Source organism: Enhydra lutris, unplaced genomic scaffold (assembly GCF_002288905.1).
Source record: "Enhydra lutris kenyoni isolate GAN:26980312 unplaced genomic scaffold, ASM228890v2 scaffoldscaffold38, whole genome shotgun sequence".
Classification (NCBI taxonomy): domain Eukaryota; kingdom Metazoa; phylum Chordata; class Mammalia; order Carnivora; family Mustelidae; genus Enhydra; species Enhydra lutris.
Genome location: NW_019154122.1, coordinates 18,258,108 through 18,279,792, shown reverse-complemented (window position 1 = coordinate 18,279,792; position 21,685 = coordinate 18,258,108). Strand labels below are relative to the sequence as shown.

At 63.2% G+C, this 21,685-nt stretch overlaps 1 protein-coding gene across 1 annotated transcript in view; it reads left to right on the top strand.

Annotated features, from left to right (window-relative positions):
* Positions 1-21,685, top strand: part of LOC111154771 (PR/SET domain 16) — a 202,229-nt gene that overhangs the window by 5,135 nt on the left and 175,409 nt on the right.

Genomic DNA, 21,685 nt, shown 5'->3' with positions numbered 1-21,685 from the left:
TTCTGCCAGCCTCACACAGCCAGTGCTCGCTGGTGTTTCTGGCAGATGCCCTGCCTGGGCGGAAAAGGCACAAACCCAGATTCCTCCCAGGGGTTTCGCAGCTTCCAAAAGCACTTGCTGGAGGTCGGCTCTAGGAAAGGACTAGGAAGAGTCCACGGAGGGAAGAGGGCCCGGTGTGGCGAGCGGGTGTGGCCCGTGGTGGCACACGGGGTGTGGACGCCGGGGACAGGGGGCACCCGCCGAAAGTCCAGGGTTTTGAAGGTTTAGATGAGAAGCGGCTTGACCATATGGATGAAGGGACGGGACGGCCACAAGCCCCAGGGGTGAAGGCCAGTGCATCCCCTGCTGTCTGGAGGCGGCAGACAGGTGTGTGGCGCTCAAGGTCGGGCTCCCCTTCAGAGCAGACCAGCCAGGGGCCCGGGAGCAGGGTGTGGTAGGTAACGAGGGAGTTGGAGATCCCATGTCTCTGTGGGCGTGTGGCTCTTTCGCCGCTCCTGGGGTCGCCCCTTGGGGTACAAGGAGACATTTGCAGACTCGGCCTGGCCTGTCCTGCCCATCCAGCTGCTTGGGAGCAGGGTTCCAGGTGTTTGTCGGAGAGCCTCGGAGAGACGTGCCCTGCTTAACCAGCAGGCGGCCTGTGGAGGGCACAGGGCACCTGAACCCCGCAGGGAGTGCTCTGGGTGACCTTGAAGCCACTTTGCCCTTGTCTGCTCTGGTACAAGTTTCTGTTTGCTCTTTTGCTAATGAAACGGCCCGTATCGCTTCTGCTCGCTCGGTGCGTGGCCTGGTACCGCTGTCGCTAGGGTCTGCCCGGTGCCTGTTGACTTTCACTTTGTTCCCTGCGGGAGGGAGCCTTCTCCTGCCGCCCGGCCACAGCCGGCTTTGTTCCGCGGTCGTGCCCCGGCTGCCGCCTTTCATGCCGGCACTTAGGACTATTTGCCCACAAGCCCACGTCCTCAGACAGTGTTCCCGATGCGCCCCAACGCTATCTCAGCTGACCTTGTTTTCCTTGCGAGCTCGGCGCCAGCGACCGGCCTCTGGGATCCGCCCGGGGCTTTGTGGCCTTCCGTCACGCGGGGTCCCAGCAGCCGTGTGGGTTGCCCTGGCGACCGAGGACCGATGGCGGAATTTTCGGGAACCCTCCGCCTCCCCAGACGCAGGAGAGAGGGGAGGAGGCAGGCACCCCGAAAACTCAGAGCAGACCCACTCATGCCTGAAAAAAATAGGTCCAGGCGGTTTCTTCTGGACCCCCCGGACCTCAGTTTGGGTCTTTGGGGCGGGAAAACCAACCGTCATCCCTCGTGAGGGAGCGTCCTGATGGATTTCCCATGTGTTCCCACGTGACTGTGGTTTCCCGTTGTTTTGTGCCTTCCTCCGTCGGACCGGTGGCTCAGCTGCCCCTTCAGTGAGGCCCTGTCCTTCCTTTGCAAACAGGGCCTGAGCCTGGGGCGGGGGAGTCCTGGGTCTTTCTGTGACTCTAGACAGGAAAGAGGCCTCCGGGGAGCCCCGAGTCATGAATGCTAACAAGGCACTCTGACTGCGCAGACGCCGGGGCTGCCGTCCCGTGGAGAGGCCCCCTGCGCTCATGGTGCACTCGCAAGGCACTGGGATGTGGAGAACCTTGGGCTGAAGTGTCGCATCAGCAGGGGACGGGCCCAGGACCGTCGGAGGCGGGGCCCAGGGACAGCGCGGGAGCACATACCATCTTGGGACACACCGCGCGTCGGATGTCTAACTGCTCACACTCACACTGCTCATTAAGCATAAATCGGGGCTATTTGATTTCACCGCAGTTGACAGAGTGTTCATTTACTGAGCAAGAACGGTGATGACACGTTAGCAAAGATGGCAGAGGAGACCCGTGGAGAGCCAGGGACGGTCTGCACCCCGAGGGCGGACGGCGGCGGGTCCGTGGCCAGGAGCTCAGGAGCGCGGCTTCTCCTGGAGGGCTGGGTCTGGGGGTGCAGCATGGGACGGAGAAGCCAGACGCTGGTTTAAAATCAATGTCGAATGGACTGTTCTTACCGTCACTGGGGGACACCACGGAAACAATTTTCTTTCTACCCTGGGAGCAAAATTCTTGCTCTGGACCATTCTGGAAAACGGTCCTGTTTTCTCTTCTCGTTTCGTAGTGTAGTTTGCTCATCGTGTGTCTTTCCCACCGTCCGCACGCGGCTTCTCCCTCCCACATGTGCGTCAGACAGTGTGTGACCTGAACCTCCCTTCTCCTCCGGGCTTCGCGGCACCCCAGGAGGTGACTCCCACATCAGGCGGGTCCCCTGCGCCCCAGACCTGGCCAGCCCCATGGCTACGGGGGAGTGTGGGCTGTGAGCACGTGGCCCCCCAGGACCCATCTCAGAGGGCGGCAGTCTGTGCCCTGCCTGGGAAGATCCCCGAGCTCCTGGCCCCTCTCTGCCCAGACGCAGCCTCCAGGCCGACGCAGCCACCACTCTCTCTGCCCAGAATAAATCACCCCGTGATTGCATTTGATTGCCTCAGGGTTTGAAAAAACAATGATTTCGATCATTTGTTGAGTAAATCATGACATTTTTCATCGTGCTGCTTATTTTGCTAATTAAGAGCGGGCTCCTCCGCCACGCCAGCTGCCTGGGCTCCGTGCTGCGACAGCAGGCAACACCGTGCGGGACCCGGCGAGGAGGAGCCTTTTCGAGCCAACAGCGCCCGCATTCAGTGTGCATCCTCCTCGAGGGCGCGTCTGCCCCGGAGAGCCGGCTGAGGGCAGCTTCTCCGGTGCCCAGAGCGCGGCCTGGCCTGGACCGGGCGTTCTGATATCGGCTGCTGAGCAAATGGTCGGCCTCTGTTTGAGAGGCTGCTGGAAAACGTTCACGTGACTCGATGGGGTTTCATTTATCTGCAGAGTTCACTCAAGTAGATGACCTCATCCCTTGGCTTTCGTGTCTGAATAATAATGTGTGTGTTCGTTTGTTCAATCAACAAACGGGCTGTGTCTGGGCCAGGCCATAGGGGAAGGTCTGGGGTCACAGGTGGGATCAGCCCCGAGGCCTCAGGCTGCCGTGACTGCTGCTGTTCTATTGCAGAGCCCCAAGACCCCTCCTCCAGAAACCCCCAGCCCCCCACGGACGCCGGGCTGCCGGGACACCCAGAGACGCCAGGCTAGCTACCGCCCAGCCCTGCACTCTTGGATGCTGAGAAACTTCTGTACATTTAAGGGTACGTTATGGTCCAGAACACACACCCTTGGAGACAGGCCTGGGGCTCCGAGGAAGCTGCCTCTCTGTCCGTCCAGGCTTGTCCACCGACATGCATTTTAGAAAAGCAACGCTTTCTTTTCCGAGGTGGCCGCTGGGCATCCTCCACATGAGAAGTCTGGAGGCTGACTGTGGCCCAGAGTGCAGGCTGGCGATGAAGCTGGGTGCGCCGGGCTGTCCACGGTGGCGGCCGTCCAGCCTCTCACGTCGCCAGGATGGAGTCTCTCCAAGGCGCTAGGGATACACACAGAGCAGAGAACTAGTTTCTCCCAGGACTCGGGAAGCTCCCCCTGGCCGTCCAGGCTGGAGGCCAGGAGTCCTGGGGTCCCCGACCTCCGCACCCTGGCTTCTCACTCATCCAGCCGGGTGTGCTGGGACGTCACACAGACCCTCGAGGGCTGCGGCCCCTGACCTGAGGCCTCCTCTTCCTCCTCAGATCCAGGGTCTCTGCGGGAACCTCTTTTTCTTCTCCTCCTCTGGCACCCCCTCGCCTCAGACACCTTCACCTCATTGCTCCACACCCAGCTAACTAACCCAGACCTGCCCCCGCGTGGTCACGTGTGGGTGTGCATGTGCACCCCCCACACCTGCATACGCGCACACACAGAGATACACACGCGCACACACGTGTGCACGCACACATATGCACACGCGCACACGCACACGAGGGCCTGCATATGTGCACCTTCACAAGACACGCATGTACAATGCACACACGTGTTCAAGGTCACACACGTGTGCACACGCACACACCTGTATGCACAGACACACAGATTCATACGCACATGTGCACACACGTGTACACACACGAACACACACGTGCCTGCACATACGCACACACACGCGCGTGCGCACATGCACACACACCTTTGGATCTTGCTGAAAACCCTAGACTGGGCTTCCGGCCTCCGCGGGCAGGGGTGCGCCGTCCGCCCCGCCTGGAGTCGGCAGCTCTGGCAGGCAGAGGGTCTCCAGAAACCGCCACCCCGTCGCCCAGCGCGCTCAGTCTGTGGGGCTCCAGAGAGGCGTGGGAGGTGACACTGACCGTGGGTCGCTGAGGGCATGTAGGTACTGAGCAGACACTGCCTGCTGCTGCTCCCGAGATGGGCTCTCCTTCCGGGGCCACCCCCCACCCACCAGGGGAGGCACCCACGCTCCCTGCGGCCCACACGGGCCCCCGTGCAGGGACCACGCCTGAACCTCCTCTGAGCAGCTCGCAGGCTGGAGCAGACGCAGACACGTGCTGTGTTGGGATGACTTGCAGACCGTCCCACTGTGTGTTTCTCTTGTCATCCCGGCCATGGGGTAAGAGCCATGGCCGCGTGGGCACCGGGAGGGGGGCGGCCGCCCACACCGTGCGGGCTCTGCTCTGTGGCTTCCTGCCGCTCTGACAGCTCACGGGTTAAGTATTCGATCTTGGTATTCTCGGCCCCGACTCTTGGCCGTCCTTTCTCTCGGCACACTGGGGAACGTTGGGCACAGCACCCCGCCCCCGGTCCCAGGAGTCTCAGAGCCTCCCTGCTGTGCTGTCCTCTGTCTGGCACTGACTCACCCCTGCTGCTTTCTGCTCTGCGTCTGGGCAGCCTGGAGTTTTATTTTGGGCAGAGGTACACGCAGGGTGATTTTCCCCCGATGACTTTCTGAATGTGCTTAGGAGACACACCGTACGCCCTGGAAGTCGTAAGCCTGTGGCTCCGTCGATGCTCGCACCCCTCGGAAACAGCACCCAGACAGCCACGCATTTGGGGCACGTCCCTGGGCCAATGGGTGTCTGGATCCGAGGGGCCACACCCCGTGGGAACGGGGCCTGGCCTTGGTGTGCGCGCCCAGAACCCCACTCGCGGACTCCCTGCTCTCTGGGAGCCACTCAGCCCACATCCCATGCCATCACCCGAGCACCGTAACATCGGGTCCAGACGTTTCCAGCGCAAGAATGCCATGGGATCCTGCACTATCTTAGGCCCAGCTCCGAGGCGCGGGTATAGAAGGAATTTCAGAAAAAAGGGGAGAGAATGACTAAGAATACCTCCCTGATAGTGTTCTCCTTTACTTCCTTAAGGGGTAATAACTCAGCCGCAAAACCCAGCAGAGGGTACTTTCTTTAAATAGAGCATTCTGATTCACAAGCGAAAAAGGAAATAAATATTTTCTTTTCATATTTGAGAGACGTCCCGAATACCAACTTCTTAAATGGTATTCTACCCTGCGTCTCCCGCTCACACACAGTGACAACCAGCCCCAGCCCTGCTCTGGACGGGCCCGCTTGGGAGGCAGCGCCGTGGAAAAGCCTGATGGGCCGTCGGAAGGAAGCGGGTGGGAGACGGTGCAGAGGGCACCGGCTTCCCCTCTGCTCTGCTCAGCAGCCCGTTCCCAGAGGGCCCTGGCTCAGCCCTTCCCACCGGCTGGGAAGGCCACGACCGGGGAGCTGAGCGCCGTCACCTCCCTCCTGTCTGTCTGTCTCTCCTCCAGGAAAATAGGGGATGGTACATGGAGGGAAGGTGACAAGAGCCCCTGGTGCCTCTGTGCTGAGCAGGACTGGTGAGGCCGGGGGAGGCTGGCCATGCGGCCCAGGCTTACAGCGCAGGGGCGGCCCACCGTCCCCAGCCGCCCACTGTGTGCTCCATGCGGTCCACGCATCCGTCCTCACTCTGCCGTTTGTAAAGGGATCCCATGTCCCAGCTCCGTGGGCGGCAGGGGGCCCGGCACGGTGTTAGCCGGCACCCTCGGGGGCCCTGCTGCTGACGACGGGGCATTCTCCAGAGCCCAGAGGGAAGCTTGGAGTCAGCATTCGGCCGTGGCCCCCGAGCGCCCAGGGCCCGGCTGGGGCTGAGGCATGTCCGGGCTGGAGCCGCGAGGCAGGGCCTGCCCAGCCGGTCGGCCTCTGGGCACAGTCTGGGTCGCTCTCTGCACACCAGGTCTCGTTTGGAAGAGGCCAGAGAGGGGCACAAGCTTTGCCTGCTCACCTCGGGCTTGGGTCCCAAGGCGTTGGGTGGAACAGCCTCCAGGCACTTTCAAAATGCAGATTTGGAGCGAATCTGCTGGCATTCCGGTGGGGGTCCCCAGGAGCGCGCCCCCTAACTACCTATGGGGTAGTTAACCTAACCCAACCTAACCTAACCCTAACCACAGGAGCCCAGACACTTGGGGAAGTCCCTTCCGGACCCGAGTCCTGGGGCAAGGGGGGCTTACCTTGAATTTCCTGCCCCCGCATCCAGGTGCCTCCCTCTCCCCTCCCCCCCACTTCGGGACCCCAGACAGACACTTTCCTGCGGGCCTGAGGCCAGCAGGGCACAGAAGCTGTCTGAACCACAGAGCTTGTCAGGCCCAGTAGGCCGAGTGGGGGTGGGGGGTAACCAAGGGGGCAGGGGACAGACAGAGGGGAACCTGGCCAGCCCAGCGTCACCAGCATGAGCAAGGAGCTCCCGGGGACTCTCACCCCTGTACGTGGGCCCCTCCTGTGGCCGTGACCCCTCCCGTGGCTGTGACAGCCACCGCTCCGTGTGTGGAAAGCACGGGGGGAAACACTGTGCTTGCTCTCACGGTATGGATGGGAGCCCGAAGCCCTGGCAGGGCGGGTCACGCAGGGTCACACAGTAGGGGGGCACAGGGGTCAGCAGTCAGACTCAGGACCCTGCCGAGTGCCCCCGAAGATCACGTAGCCAGCTCCTCCCAGGAGCAGGGGCTCAGCCGAGCCCTCCCTGCGCCCCTGGCCCACGTGGACACTCCAAGCCCAGTGGGTGGTGGCCCGACCACGGCTCCCCCATCCAAGGCAGGGGTGTGCCGTGAGGTCGAGCTCCTTCGTCTGCCCCTCCACAGCAGAACTCAGGCCGCAGGTGGTGCTGCTGGTCCCCTGTGGGCTGACCCCTGGGCAGGAGGCCATGGTGGGGACGCACCTGCTGGGGAGCCACTGCAGCAGTGGTACGTATATAGTAGACAGTCCCCAGCAGCAGTGATACGTATACAGTAGACAGTCCCCAGCAGCAGTGATACGTATACAGTAGACAGTCCCCAGCAGCACTGATACGTATGCAGTGGACAGTCCCCAGCAGCACTGATACGTATGCAGTGGACAGTCCCCAGCAGCAGTGATACGTATACAGTGGACAGTCCCCAGCAGCAGTGATACGTATACAGTAGACAGTCCCCAGCAGCAGGCCCCCAGGGAGCAGTGTGCACAGCCACTGGCCGGGGGGCTCCCCGGGAACCCCAGCATGGCCTTGGCCGTCTGAGGTCCAGCGCCTCGGGGGGCCTCCCTCCCTCTGGGTGGGACGAGAGTCCCAGGCACCGCAGGCCATAAAAGGTCTCCCTGGGTCATGGGACCGGGGCGTGAACCTCCCAGCCAGGCCTGGCCTCTGCTTATCAGAGCTTCTCTCCAGCTGAGAATTTCTGTGACCGGTCACCCCCGGGTTAGGAATGTGTTCTCAGCACGTCACTGGCCACCTCGGCCTCAGCCCAAACCGAGGGCAGTGCAGAGGCTCACAGCACCGAGGGACCCCGCAGGTGCCCGCTCTGCTCCGCTCGGGCTTGCGCAGGGTGGCGCAGGCTTTGTCCGTCCCGCTGGGCGCCGCGCATGACGACATGGCTGGGTTTGCCTGGTCAAGGGTCCCGTCAGCCCAGGATGGCCTCTCGGCGGGGGGGGGGGGGGGGGGGGGGGGGGGGGGGGGGCGGGGGGGGGGGGGGGGGGGGGGGGGGGGGGGGGGTGGGTCAGTGTGGGCGCAGGCCTGGTGGGGGCGGGGGCCAGATCTACAAGCCGCGGAGGCCGTGCTGCACGCGGTGCCCCCGGGCCTTTCACACCCTGCAGAACGTGGTGAATAAAACAGCCTAAAGGGATCTTTAACGCAGGTCCTCAGGATCCACGCCGGTGTTTCTGGGGGCGTCTCCTCCTCCAGAAGGAAGATGTGAAGAGTAGGGTGTCCGGTGGTGTCCTCCGGGATGCCAGGACCCTGACAGCCATCACACGTGTCACCGTTTCCCAGGGAAGCGCTCCAGAGGCCGTGCCCGGGCGCCTTCGCGGTCCGGCCCGCGTGTCCTCCCCCCGCGGGAGCCCCCGGTCTGGCTCGTGGACGGCGCGTCCCCCATTTGGGCTGACGCCCAGCTTAATTGCACACCCCATCTCTGCTCCGTCGTGTTCCAGATACCACATCACCCCTTGCCCATTAGATCTTTCTAAGGCCCCCAGGCTTATCTGCGCCGTCACTTCTCGAGGAGCTAAGATTTCTGCCGTTTAGCCCGCGGCATTGTCTGTCCCTGCGCAGCTGAGATAAACCCTCACCCAGAGCAAAGTCTCCGTGACCTTTCACAAGTAGGAGCAGCCTTGTTTCCCTCTAGACTAATTCATCAGCCTGCCTTTCAGCCAGGCCCTCGGCGGAGGCCCCGGAGGCGGCTGCCTGGAGGGGGACGGGCGGGTAGGGTGCCGGGCGGGTCCTCATCTTCCGAGGGCACCTTCAGGTCGGGCCAAAGCAGGAAACGGCCGTGGGAAGCGCAGGGACGGGCCTGGGAGACGTGGCCAGGTGTGCGCGGAAGAGGCCGGGGCCTGCGGGTGGCTCAGCCGTCGCCCCTGACCACCTCCGGGCCAAAGGGGACCCAGACTGCAGGCTGCGGTAAGGGCCGGACGGCCCCCGGGCCCTGGCACCCCCGGGATTAGCCCCTGAGGCCCAGGAGGACGGCACCTGCTCCGTCCTCCCTCCTGCCGGGCCGGAAGCACACGCAGGCAGTGCTTCGAGCTGTGAGCTTCCCCTTTCTAGAAGGTTCCGGTGGCTCCGGCCCCTGCTACTTGGTTCCCACAGAAGCACCAGGTGAGCTTGTAAGAAGCCTCATGTGTGTGAAGAACCCCGGGGGCTCCCCGGCCCGGCTGGGCGTTTCTCTCGGTCCCGTGAGCGGGCCGAGCCCCAGAGCTCCGGGGGAGGGGGTGGCATGCCCGCTCATGCCTGGGAGAGGCCAGAGGTCACACCCCTGGGGATCCTGACAGCCACCCAGGCTGCCTCCCCTGTACAGTCCTGGGGAGCCCTGGGTGACCCCTTCTCCAATCTGAGCTTTCCGAGGTAACTCGGGCCCCCTGGCGGGCTCAGGGCTGCAGCTCCACCGTCTGTCCGCCTCTTTCTCTGTCCCCGGGGAATCTGGAAGTCTCCGGCCTCCGTCTCTGGGGCGCTCACAGTGGGCGGTGATGTCAGACTGCCCGCTGAGCTGACGAGGGGCCTCTGTCCTTGTCCTTCCAGCAGGGAGAGCTCATGGTGGTGACGGCCCAGGCTCCCAGGGACCCTCTGTCGCGCAGCCACACAACCGATGTCCCCGGCGAGGGCTGGCTTCAGGGAAGGGGAGCCTCGGTCAGCTCTTAATGGCACCGAGGTCTGGCCCGTGGTGGGACACGGCTATGGATGTGGCCCTTTAGACTCAAGGACAGTACGAGACCACGGAACTGAAGCAGGAGCTTGGGGCTCCTCAACATGCAAGGGAGGTTAGGGGCCGTGCGTTGGCCCTGCCAGCCTGGTCAGGAGCTCCGGGTGGGAAATCCTGCAGGACACGCCGCTGAGCCTCCATTTCTCTGAACATCCTCCCAGGGGGGGCCATCACTGCTCGTGGCACCGACCTCAAGCCCCGCGCCAGGAGACTTGCACGGGGAGAGACAGCGGCGTCAGGGAGAGAAGCGTGGGGTCAGGACTACAAGAAGATCCAGGGTCACATCCCAGCCTGGGTGAGGACTCCTGGGAAGGCATCCGCCCTCGGTGACTGATGTCCCTCTGTGGATGGGGGCCTTGGGGCTCTGTGTCCTCACGTGGGCTGGAGGGGGTGGAAGAGGGATGTGTTCTACATTTTGATAATGCCATCCAGCTCCATTATCATCATCATTGGAGCTGCCACATGGAAGGAGACACGATTTCCCTTGTCAGTGCGGTCAGCACTGTTGTGGTGTGGGGGGTGACTGTCACCGAGCCGACCCAGAAGGCCATCCAGGGACAATGACGTGCTGCTCTGCAGCCAAGAGGAGTGTCTCCTGTCTGTGCAGACCACCCTCCGCCGATCTAGGCACCAGCTGCCCATGGCCCCAAGGGTGTCTCCTGCTCTCCCAGGAGTCACGTGGCCCATGGGACAGTCCCCAACGAGGTCCGCACTCCACCGCTCAGGACCAGGGCATCCACGCCAGCTGTGGCGACGTGGGTTGGCTGGCCATTGGGCGCAGAGGCTCCAGGTGCCTTGCAGGACCCGAGGGCGGTGGTCTCTGCTCTTATCCCCCCAGCCCCGTCGCAGGCCCCAGGCCCCTCGTGTCGGCCGAGCGTGGGTTGCTCCAGCAGCCCTCCGGCCAGGCCACGAGCTGAAGCCCAGAGCCAGCGCCCGGCTAGAGGAGCGAGGCGCTCCCGACACCAGGCCACGCACAGCCTGAGAGAGGAACCCAGAACTCCCGGGTCCTTAGGGTCCGTCTGTCTTGGACTGACCCCCTACCTGTCTGTCTTGGATTGTCTTGTCCTTGTTTACTCCCACTTGGGACTGAAAATACACTAAGGACTGGGATCCCCGACGCAGCAGGCCCATCAGGCCCCGTGGCCTCCGCGGCACCGGGCTCTGGCTCCCCAGCCCGAGGCGGCAGCTCTGTCGTCCTCTCTTCTCACGGGCACGCCCAGGCCCTCCAGCCTCCTTGCTTGGGTGGCCCCTGTTCATAAACACAGACGCCACACGTCCAGCCGTGCCGTGTGCCCTCCGGGGCCGAGGTCAGGGAGGACAGCGCTTCCCTGTGGCTGCCACCCTGCCCAGCAGGCGAGGGACCAACGGCCACTTCAAGACTTTGTCCCTCATCAGCGTCAGAGAGTTTGTGGGGTTTTCCAAGACGGCGTGGGAGACAGAGGCCGGCGGCTCGGACTCCGGTTTCTGCCGAGACCCGAGCCGTCCCCCACCGGGCTTAGTCCCCCGCGTGTGAAGCAAGAGGATGAACATCAGTCACCCCGAAAGCGTCTCCCGTCCGCAGCCTGTCGTCTGAATGGGCTAACCTTTTGGAGGCAAGGCGGGGACAGAAGATCTGGGGAGAGTTTTCTCTGACGGACGGAGGCCACGCGGGCGGTGCACCGCCGAGCTCGGGGCTGCAGTCTCTCTCCGCGCTGGCATCCTGTCCCAGATGAGCCAACTGACCCCGAGGTTCCCATGAGCCTCCTCCCGGCCTCCCTGGAGCCGAGCGCCTGGCTGCTTCCTGCGTTTCTCCGGACCTTTGTGTAGAAGGACACCTGCCGCGGACCCCCAGACGGTTCCAAGCCCCCTGGCCCGGCGCCAGACTGAGTCAGTGGAAATGACCTCGCTGCCCAAATGGTCTTGGTGAGCCTCCCTACTGCAGTGCTTTCTGAATGGAACACCTGAGGGGAAAGGAGCCCGTGACAGAAGGTTCTGGAACATGGCGCAGCGGTCAGCGAGGAGGGTGGCTCCCGCCCCCAGTGAGGAGTCTGCACTGTTCCCGGACCCAGAGCGCGGTGGCTGCCTAGAACCTCTTGGTGTGTAGAGTCACCGCCGCGCGATCTCCGGCTTCATCTGTACGTGCCGTTGGGGGTGTGCGCGGTGCCCCTTCTCTGGGGGGCGCCCGTCACGTCGGACTTGGCCCCACCCCACCCCCGTGTGACCTCATCTCCACTCGTTACTTCTGCAATGACCCTATTTCCATATCAGGCCGCGTTCTGAGGTCCTGGGGTTAGGATTTGGACATGTGAATTTGGGGGGACAGAATTCACCCCATACAGACCCCTAGGAGATTGAACACCAGGGCCGGGTCGTTTCCAGGTAGCACAGGGACGGGAGGTGGTGCTGGGGGCCCCACACATAAACACCGTGCCTGGGGCCCCCGGCGGGGGTTGGGGGCACCGTGCCTGACAGGCCATCGTAGAGCGTGGTGCCCAGTGACCCAGGACGGGTTTGGGGAATCAGCACAGATCAGGACAGTAACGTGCTTTTTTAGGGTTCGCGTTTTTAGCCAATCCCCACATTTTCCCTGTGGGGGTAGCAGCGGGGACCTACGTGGGGACGTGCAAACACACCCCCACCCCGGTCTGCACGCTGGCGCCCCGAGAGCCGGCAGTGCTCCCTGCGGGCTCTGGGAACGTCTTCCTCAAGCAGGAGAAGCTGATTTTCGGGGCAAAGAGATGGAACGTCAGCACCTGAGAGGGACGTGCTCTTTCGGACGAGAGCCACGCGAGACCCCACCCTGGAAACTGACCGTGGGAAGACACACCCCCCCAGAGCCAGCCGGCGAAGTCACCTGGACCCCCGGCACGGCCCGTCCCGAGGACTCTCTCGGCTGCTCCCGAACCGGCCCCGGGCGAGGCTGGGGGCCAAGGCACGGCTGTTTGTGACGTGTCTCAGGTCTCCCGCGAAGGCCGTGCAGGCCCCGGGAGGGGTGCACACCAGCCCCCAAGAGGCCGTGCGGGCGCGTGTCTTCGCTCTGCCCGACCCCAGGTCCGCTGACCCTGGCACCGGGGGCGCGCGGCCCCGAAGGCCCTCGGGAGTCCTGTTCAATGAGAAATGGTTAAAAGTGGGCGGGTGGCAGGAAAGCCGTGGAGACGGACAGAGGCCCAGCGGTTGGCTAATTGGAGAGCGGGACCGGCGCGGGGGGAAGGCCGCGCACACGGACAATGTCCTCCCGAGCCGGGGGCTGGGAAGGCCCGGCGGGATTGTTATCGAATTAGTTGAAGTCAGAGCCCCCCTGAATGAGGCAAAGCGGGAAAGGGGAAATGAAGGCCCCGGTATAATGCGGCCTAAATGAGGGGCCCCATTCACTGCCCATGAAAAGGCTCTGGCTTCTTTTCTTGGGGAAAGGGGCGGCGAGCTCACTTTTGTCTGGCTGGGGGCAGGGCCGCTCCTGGAGGATATACTTACCTATAGCCAGTGACAGGCCGAGGGCGGGAAAGGGGCACTGAGAGTAATCCCCAGCGCCCGCGGAGGCGTGACGGCGGACACAATCGCAGGCCCCATCGGGGACCTTCTGACGAGCTCCCTCCTCGCCTCCTCTCCCGCACGTGTCCCGGGAGGCCGTGGGCTGGGTGGCGGCATCCGCGGAGCCCGCCGGCCAAGGACACGGACCCCTGCCCTCTGTCCACACCCCAGGTTCACTGCGCGCTCACGTGGTGGGTTTGTGTCTCGCGAGCCGACTCAGATACAGATGCTTCGGGAAATCGTCCCCAAACGCACGGGCAGAGTGGGGGCAGGGGGCGCACAGGCCCCACACACGCGGAATTCCTGACAAAGTGCTCTGCTCTGTAAATATTTGTTGAATTCGCACATTAATTAATTTTCCACGTGAGATTTTCCTAATCCGTTTTTAAAGAAAGTAAGGATTAAGGACAAGTCTGGCCACGAGGCTGGCCTGGGGCTTGGGGTGCAGACGCGCCCTCTGGACACTGATTTGCCGCCGGAAGCCCCCACGGCGGGGTCTGGTGCCTCTTGGCTCACCTGTGCCCCTGATACGCGAGGCATGTGCTGGCCTGAACCGCGGGCACGTCTGCACCCCCTGCCGCCGTCTCATGCGAATCTGGATGTCACGGCGATCCAGAGGCCCCACTCTAGAATTTGGCACCGAGCGGCCATGACCCCCCCGAACCCCAGCAGGTCCCACTCACCCTGACCAGTGGTTTCCTTGTTGGTTCATGAGAGCCGTGGACCCGTCGACCTCCGCACGCCGTTTCCCTTTGCCAGCGGCCCCAAGGGGCACCCTTGTCCTGGTTTGCTTAGCAAGGCCCTTGTCCGGGCCCACAGAGCTGGTTTGGGTGGCAGAACTTCTCGGGCCCGCTGACCCACCCAGACCTGGGCCCAGTCTTCCCTCTCCTGCCAGCGACTCCATAGGACAGTTGTGAGCCTGTCAGGGTCTGGTGTCAAACCTCCCAGGGCTTTTCCAGCACTGCGGCTCCGCTTCTGGGTGTCGCCGGCGAGCCTGGCCCTGCCCGTGCCTGGGCTTCATGTCCCCCTTGCCCACACGGGCCAGGGCCCAGGCAGGAGCACAGCCTGCATAGCGGCAAGTCCTGGTCTTGGAGAGATGTCCGGGAGCTGAAAGTCACCGTCCGAACTCAGAGCCCTTCGTGAACTCCTCGGCAGCGTGGGATGGCCCAGCTCCCAGGGTCTTTGATGGTGTCTGATTTTCCCGGAGAGGTTTATTCAGGTGTTGGAGGAAGAGGAGTGCTGTGTGTGCCCCAGGCTGGGGGGGCATGGGTCCAAGTCTTTGGGGTTGAGCAAATACACATTGATTTGCAACAAGGAGTCCCTTTCGAGCACCTGGGGGTCTCCTGGGATGACGTGGCAGATGGTGGGGGCTTCAGGAGCCCTTGGAGGGGGCGGATGTTTTTTGAAACAGCAAGTGTACGTCTTCCTCTTTCTGCAGACCACATCTCTCTCCTGAGCAGCAGTGAAGGAATCACTCCCAGGGAACCGAAGTGATGGGCGTCAGGGGCGAGGTCCTGGGCCGGTCAGAGGGGCACGCCTTGGCGAAGGTCTCTGGGGACCACCGCCTGTGAGGGAGTCTGAGACACACACTGGTCTCACACACGCACCCTGGTCACGGGGAGGAGGAAGAAGGCGGCAGAGGAAAGGACCCTGCCAGAGACCGGAGCCAGACCTCACAGGACAGTCCTGGGGTGGGGGCTCCCAGGCAGGCGGACACGTCCCCAAGGGGGCAGCCTGCCTTCTGGGTATCCTCTGTCTCCAGACGAACACCCAAGGAAGAGTTCTAGCTTAGCACTGTTTCTCCCTTTTCTATGATTTGGAGAGAAATTCACAAGGTCATTTAATTCCACGTCTCGCGGCGCCCCAGGCTGCAGGCTCCCCGGCCGTGTAGTCGACTGGGTCCCTTCCTACAGCAGACTTTACGGCCTCAGAACCTCTCCGAGCGTGGCGAAGATGCGTGAGGTCCAGCTTCCCGGGACACCAGTGCGTCGGTTTTGAAGCTGCCAGGTGCGTCTGGGACGCGCAGTCGCTGGTGCAGGAGACGGCTTTGCTTTAAGGGGTGTTTTGAAGTCGTGCTTGTGGGCGGCAACAGCTGAAGTCCCTTGGCCTGGTTTTGTGGCCCCACGACCCGCCGCGGCCGCCAGATTCAGGTTGCAGCTCTGCGGCCTGTCACGGCGGCAGCCCTCCCCGTGGGGCCTCCGTGCGCCCACCTGTGAAGTGGCCCCGGGCTCCCCAGCCGCGGAGACGGTGGGGACGGCCCAGTGTGCTCTACGTCCAGACCGCGGGTCCATGTGTAGCCTGCGAACGTGCCAGGCCTGTGAGGGGAGCCCAGGGTGGCTCCCTGGGGGGAATGACAGGAGGGCAGGTGGGGTGACCCGTACGGTGGCGTCTCACGCTCTGCTCAAAGCTGGTTCCTCCCGCTGCCTCTGCCGGCGCACAGGCCCAGGCATCTCTGCTCCGGTACGAAGCACCCTGCGTGCCAGCAGCCCCCCCGCAAAGTCCTGACGACCAAACTCTCCAGACATTCCAGATGTCCTCTGGGCAGCAGACCCGCCCTCGGCCAGCACCCGAGGAGGCTAAGGAGGCGTCCATCCCGGCCTTTTCCAGCTTCCTCCCTTGGAGCGGCTTCTCCGTTCTGCAGGTGCCTTTGCTGTCGGCCAGAACCGGGTACCCACAGGGAACCCGCAGGCACCCATGCGCCGAGGGGTCGGCAGAGCCCGGTTCTCCCCTGACTGTATCCTGTGCCCAGCTCGTGGCTGCTCTGCTGCCCGTGCCTCTTGCTACCGCTGGGCTTGGCACCCGGCTGCCCGTCTCTGCACATGGCCTCTGGCCCGGGCACCACTCGCTCCTTTTCAAAGGATGTGACCTAGTCCCTGAGTTGGGCTCCCCCAGGCCTAGAGAAGGTGGGTTCTTCCTCCTCATGCCTCCAGTTGCCATGCAAGCGTGTACGAGACCCAGGGGGACCAGGAGAGAGCAGACGGACAGTCCTGTCCAGCCCTGAGCAGGGACGAGCCCGCCATCCGCCCTCTGGATGGCAGCCGCTGGCCAGGGGGCGTGACAAGGCCAGCGGGGCAGAGGGCTAGGTCGCAGTGGGCACAACAGGCCTGGGTCAGCCAACCCCCCTGTGGCTCCCCGCCAGCTCCCGCACAGAGGCACCAAGTCTCAGTGAGCAGAGGGGAAATCTGGGACACTGTCCACCTGACGTCCTGGTTCCTGGTATTCATCTGCTATTTAACGCGAAGGTCGTCATCTCCATGGCTGGTGTGGAAATGCCGCCATCTGCCCGGGTTGCGGGGGGGTGGGTGGGCCATGGCAGTGGGTGGGGCCTGTCTGGGAGCTCACGCCGATGAGGCCGTCTTGGCAATTCTCGATGAACCTGGAAGGGAACCCTCTGTGCCATGCTTGCGAGTGGGGTAGGCCGGTGCCTTTGAATGTCTTTGTCAGAAATATGGGAAAATTCTGGTTCCAGTGAGAAGAAAAATTCATCATTGATCCCTTGAGGTTTCATGCCCGAGCAGGACAGCCACAAGATAAGGACATGAAATCAATCTCACACCGGAACTTCCCAAACACGGTCACGCTTGAAATCCAGGGGAGTCCAGAAAATGTCCCGAGTTAGGGAGCAGAGGATACCCGCTCTGCAGGTGCCCTGGTCCCGAGAGGGCCGTCCGACCTCTGCGCCTGCCCTGTCATGACCTCAGACCCACTGGAGCCACCGGGCCCCTGTTTCCTGCCAAGGTGTGTGAAGGTCACCGGCGCGCACGTGCCCCCCTTAGGGCGGCCCGAGCTGGGGGTTCCCTGCTCACCTCTTGCCCTTTCTAGGGGGAGCAATGCAGGTGCACGTGGGGAGGCATCCAAGCGGAATGTCGTGGAACCCCAAGGTGGGGGCCTTTGGAGACACTTAGTACAGCCGTGGCCCTGCTCTGGGGCGTTGTCCCGGCGACGAGTGCCTGAGCCTCAGCAGCAGAGCGTCACCGCCCAGGGGCCTCCCTGAGTTCTGGACTGTGTCTTGCGGCCTTCTGGCATGGCTGCCAACGACTGTCCCCAGAACTTTCCAAGCCAGCGGAATGAGAGCACCTGCCGAGGCTGACATTCTGGAACATTCCGTGAACGGCCACACTCTGGCCTCCACAGTTGAAGGGGGCTTTCCAGAAGGCCCACTCCCATCTCTTCTCAGGTATGTCCGTACACGGGATCCTCTCCACGCGGAAGGCCCCGCGGTACCTTCTAGAGACAGTTGTAAGAAGACATGTGACCCCGTGGGCCACGTCTCAGCTGCAGAAAACCAGTGACTGTCTGTCCTGGTTTTGAGAAATAGCCCAGGTACGAGGTCTAAAATACGAACATACCGAAGAGATCGCCTGCGCTCAAAATCTCTCTGTGGGAAAAGACTTTCCTAGAGGCTGGATACATTCCCACAGTGACACTTCACTGTCCTGAGGTCGTGGGGCGTCCGTTCCTCCGTGAGGGCCACGCTGGCTTCTGGGTGGCTCCTCGAGGCCTCGGCACCCTCCACGCGGCCCATGCTGGGCCGAGCTGTCGTGGCAAGGCCTGTTCTTCCAGCGACGGACGCGCGAAGACCAATGTGTCCCGCAGTCTCTGGAAGGGCCCTGGCGGGCTCGCGGTCACAGCGTCGGAGGGGACTCTGGGCTGCGCACGCGAGCCTCCTGCTCCAGCTCCGGCTCCCACGGCTCAGGCCACACGCCCAGGCCCACGGAGCGCTTTCCGGGACATCCTCTCCAGAGCGGAACCCGTGGTCTACGGTGAAGGGGTCAGACCTGAAGACAGCGGGCGGCCTGCTGCGCGCGGCTGGGGCGGCGCATTCTTGAACCGGCTGCGTGTGTGCTCGCGGCGAGCGGGGCCGCCTCCTCCCGCTCCGCGGCTGCGGCACTCTGTGTGCCGTCTCCGGGAGCCCCATGAGGCCACCGGCCGCGGCCCGCCCCGCCGCCCACAGCCTCCGACGGCAGGTCCCAGAGAGCAGCAGACGTGCAGGAAACAAACCGGGGCTCGTCTGGGGCGCGCGGCCCAGGGGAGCGCGTGCGTGTGCGCGTGCACGCCTGGTGCCAGGAGAGCCTCCCAGCAGCGGGCAGCAGGAGGACATGAAAGGGGCGACAATGAATGGTTTCCTACCTTGCTCTGATCGCGGCCGCTCTCTTTACATTGATCAGTCCTCACGCGGCCTTTGCAGGCCAGTTTGGGAGTGACAGTAACGAGCCTCCCGAGGGCCCCGCTAATTTGCTCTCCATTCACCCTCCCGTGAAAACCCGTCAGAGCCGCGCAGGCCTGCGCAGCGCCCGGTCTCATTCAATGGGGGCACGATTTGGTGGGAAAGGGGCCAGTTTCCACAATGCCCAAAAGAGCAAATTGGCGGAAGCTTTGTTCCTCCTTTTTCCCTTCCCCTTTTATGTGGTCCTGCACTAGTTAAGCTCCTCATTTGTCCCCGCCAGGGGCTCGGGGCTCAGGTCACCCTCAGGGCTGCCTTTCAGGTGATCTCGGTGCTCCCTGGGCCGGCTGGGGGAGGGGGCGCAGGGCGGCCCGAGGCGGGGGCCCCGTGGGCACTCGGGGCGTCCCCCGCCTGCCTGGGGGCACCAGAGGCGGCCTGAGGCTCATCCCTGCGTCCGCCCCCAGGGCTTGGGCCTCACAGAGGTCCCAGCTGGAGATCCCTGTGCTTCCGGGGTCTTGAAGGCGGCCGTGTCCGTCCCAGCCTGTCCCCTGCTTCCCCACTTCGCTGCTGCCTTACTGGCCACGATATATGGGCACACCACAAATTAAAATTAACGATGCAGTGTCCCTTTGGCTCCCACCCAACATTTGCTGGCTGTGTTACCCTCACCCACCCCCCACAATCTGTCCTCTCACTGAGCCCAGTATCAGAGGAGCTCAGTTTTTGAGTCTCCCGCCTGGTAAGGAATCCTCTTCCTCATTCCTGAGTTGGGGGTCCCTGGGCATTTTCCTTATTTCACTTCTTGGGGAGCCCCCCACCCCAAGTGCTATTTGAAAAGCCCCCTCCCATCAGGGCCAGTGCAGGGAGCGTCCCGGCAACAGGACGTGCGTCACCTGGGGAAGAATGATGCTCCCCTCCTCCGCTGGCCACCTGCTTCCTTGGAAGGCCTCTGTGTTCGAAGGGGCTGCACATCCCGTCCTGGGCGCTGGCAGCCCCTTCATTTGCTGGAAAGGAGTCTTCATCCCCAGTAGCACAGCACACAGACCCCGGGTCCCCAAGTGAGCCGACAAGCACGGCTCGCTCCATGGGAGGGAGGGAGAAGGAGACTCAGGCTCGCTCCATGGGAGGGAGGGAGAAGGAGACTCACCTTCCCAAATCTTGTCGAGATAAAGACAGGAGGTCAGGGTGGGGGGTCATAGATAACAACCGTTTCCACCTGCTTTGCCTACAAGAATAGCCCCACCTATTTTGTCGGGGAGAGGGTGGTCCCGGGCAGGATGACGGGACCCCAGGTGTTCCTGCTCAGCCATTGTCGTTATAAGATCATCATGTGTCCCTCAGGCTTGTCACTGGACTGGATGTCACAAGTGTTGCGTGGGGTGGTCTGACTTTCCCTCCCTCGGGGCGCAGCCGTGCGCGCGTGGTTGGTGGAGGGCCCCGGTCCTCTGAGAAGGGCCTGTGCCGTCCGAGCATGACCTGGCAGAGTTCTGTGTCCTGGGCGCCAGGGGGCCAAGCAGCGCCTTGGAGGTCCCGCCCCCTCTGGGTGAGGAAGCAGGCTTTCCGGGACGCCGCGTCCCCCCGGGGTCACCCACAGACAAGGTCACAGGCAGGGCTGGAACCGACGACGGGCAAGGCCTCGGGGTGCGCTCCACGAGGCCTCCCTGCCTCCATTAATCCTGCCCCTGCAGATCCTTACTGATGCTGCAGAGCTGGGGACATTAATCCAGAAGCACGCAGGGCCAAGGGAGCGGCCGGCGAGTGGCCTGGACACGTGCCCACATCTCGCGGGGCCTCTCGGTCCGACTCGTCTCGAACCCCTGGCTCCTGCCGCATCACCCTCCCCGCTGAAGGTCACAGAGCCGGCAGAAGGCGTTCAGCCCTGCGGGGCGAAAATGTGTTTCTCCACAGTTTACTGCAAAAGGGGGAGAAATAAGGAAGAGGGACCACGACCCCTGCTCAGATTCGTGCCTCCCTCCCTTCTCCCCTTGGACACAAACCGGAAACTTCCGGTTCCTGACAAACCTACCAGCTTCCAGCCCCGCCTCCCCTTCTGAGCACAAGTCCTGCCTTCTCCATCCACATGGCCCCGGGAGCCTCGAGCGAGGACAGCTTCAAGTTGCTGACTTCCAGAGTGGCGCTGGTCAGGCCCGCTAGTCCGAGAGCCGAGGCCTGGGGTAGGAGCACAACCCCCACGCCCCCGACTGGCAGCGCCCACCTCAGCGAAGACACACCCTCGGACGGCGACAATATTGACCTTGGCCAAGAAGCCCACGGCCAGAGTGCGCTCTGCTGGTGGACGCACCCCCTCACGGGGCGCGGACTGGGAGCCAGGGGCTGGGTGCACCAGACCTCCACGCATCCCAGCTCTCTTTCGGGGGCCTCTGAGCTTGGGGTCTGCGGCACTGGGCCTGACATGGAGGGGGACTGTGTAGGGGAAGCCATTGGCTGTGCAGGGCTGCTTCCATTTTCCTCAGCTGGGCTGTCCTCACGGGACTGCGGGGGGACACCACCCCACATGCTCACCTGTCCCTGATTCACTCTGATGGTCAGGCATGAGCCCTGGGGGGAGAGTTCACTCGCAACCACAGGAGTATGCGACAGTGCTCTCTCCTGCTCCCAGTGAGAAGTGAGTAGCGAGCGGTGTAAGCCGAGTGGGACAGGATGGACAGAGGAGGGGTGGGGGGTGGGATGGACCGGACCCTACCCTGGCCTGACAGGTAACGTCGGGCCACGTGAGGAGGAAAGGATCTGCCTATGGCGTGGAGCGGAGCCATCGGCAGGGTCCGCCGTGCCTCCATCCGGTGGCCATCCTGGGCCAGCCCCCTGGTGACCGCACGTGTGTGGCAGGGTAGGAGCGGGCAGGGGGGCTGCCCTGCGGGGCCCCCAGCAGCCTGGTAGGCGCCCACTGTCTCTCCACCAAGCAGACGGGGGACGTGGACCCCCTCCCGGTGCCCTGTTCTCGGAGGACCCGTCGGCGGCCTGTCCCTCCGCGCCCGTGGCGGCCGCGCTGCGCTTCCCCCCCTGCCCTTTCCCACTGGGCGTGGAGGGCTGGCAGTGGCCTTCTCCCTGCCGTCCCCTGCCCTCCGCCTCGGGGTGCCCTCGGGCCCTCTGATTTCCCCTTGGCTCTCACAGATTCTGCCCGTGTCTGCTCCCTCATTAATCAATGTCAAGCACGGCATCGGCAACAAGGGCCGCATTCTTCCGCGGCCTCTCAGCCTCATACATCCCATTGTTCCGGGCCGATTCAGATGGCAAGAAAACAGCCCATACAGCACATAAAAGAGATGAGACAAAAATGAAAAGAATCGCGGAGAAAAAAGAGGAGGCATTTTTCCCCCTGAAACACTCGAATAAATACTCAGCAATGATAATTTAAATTATTCATACA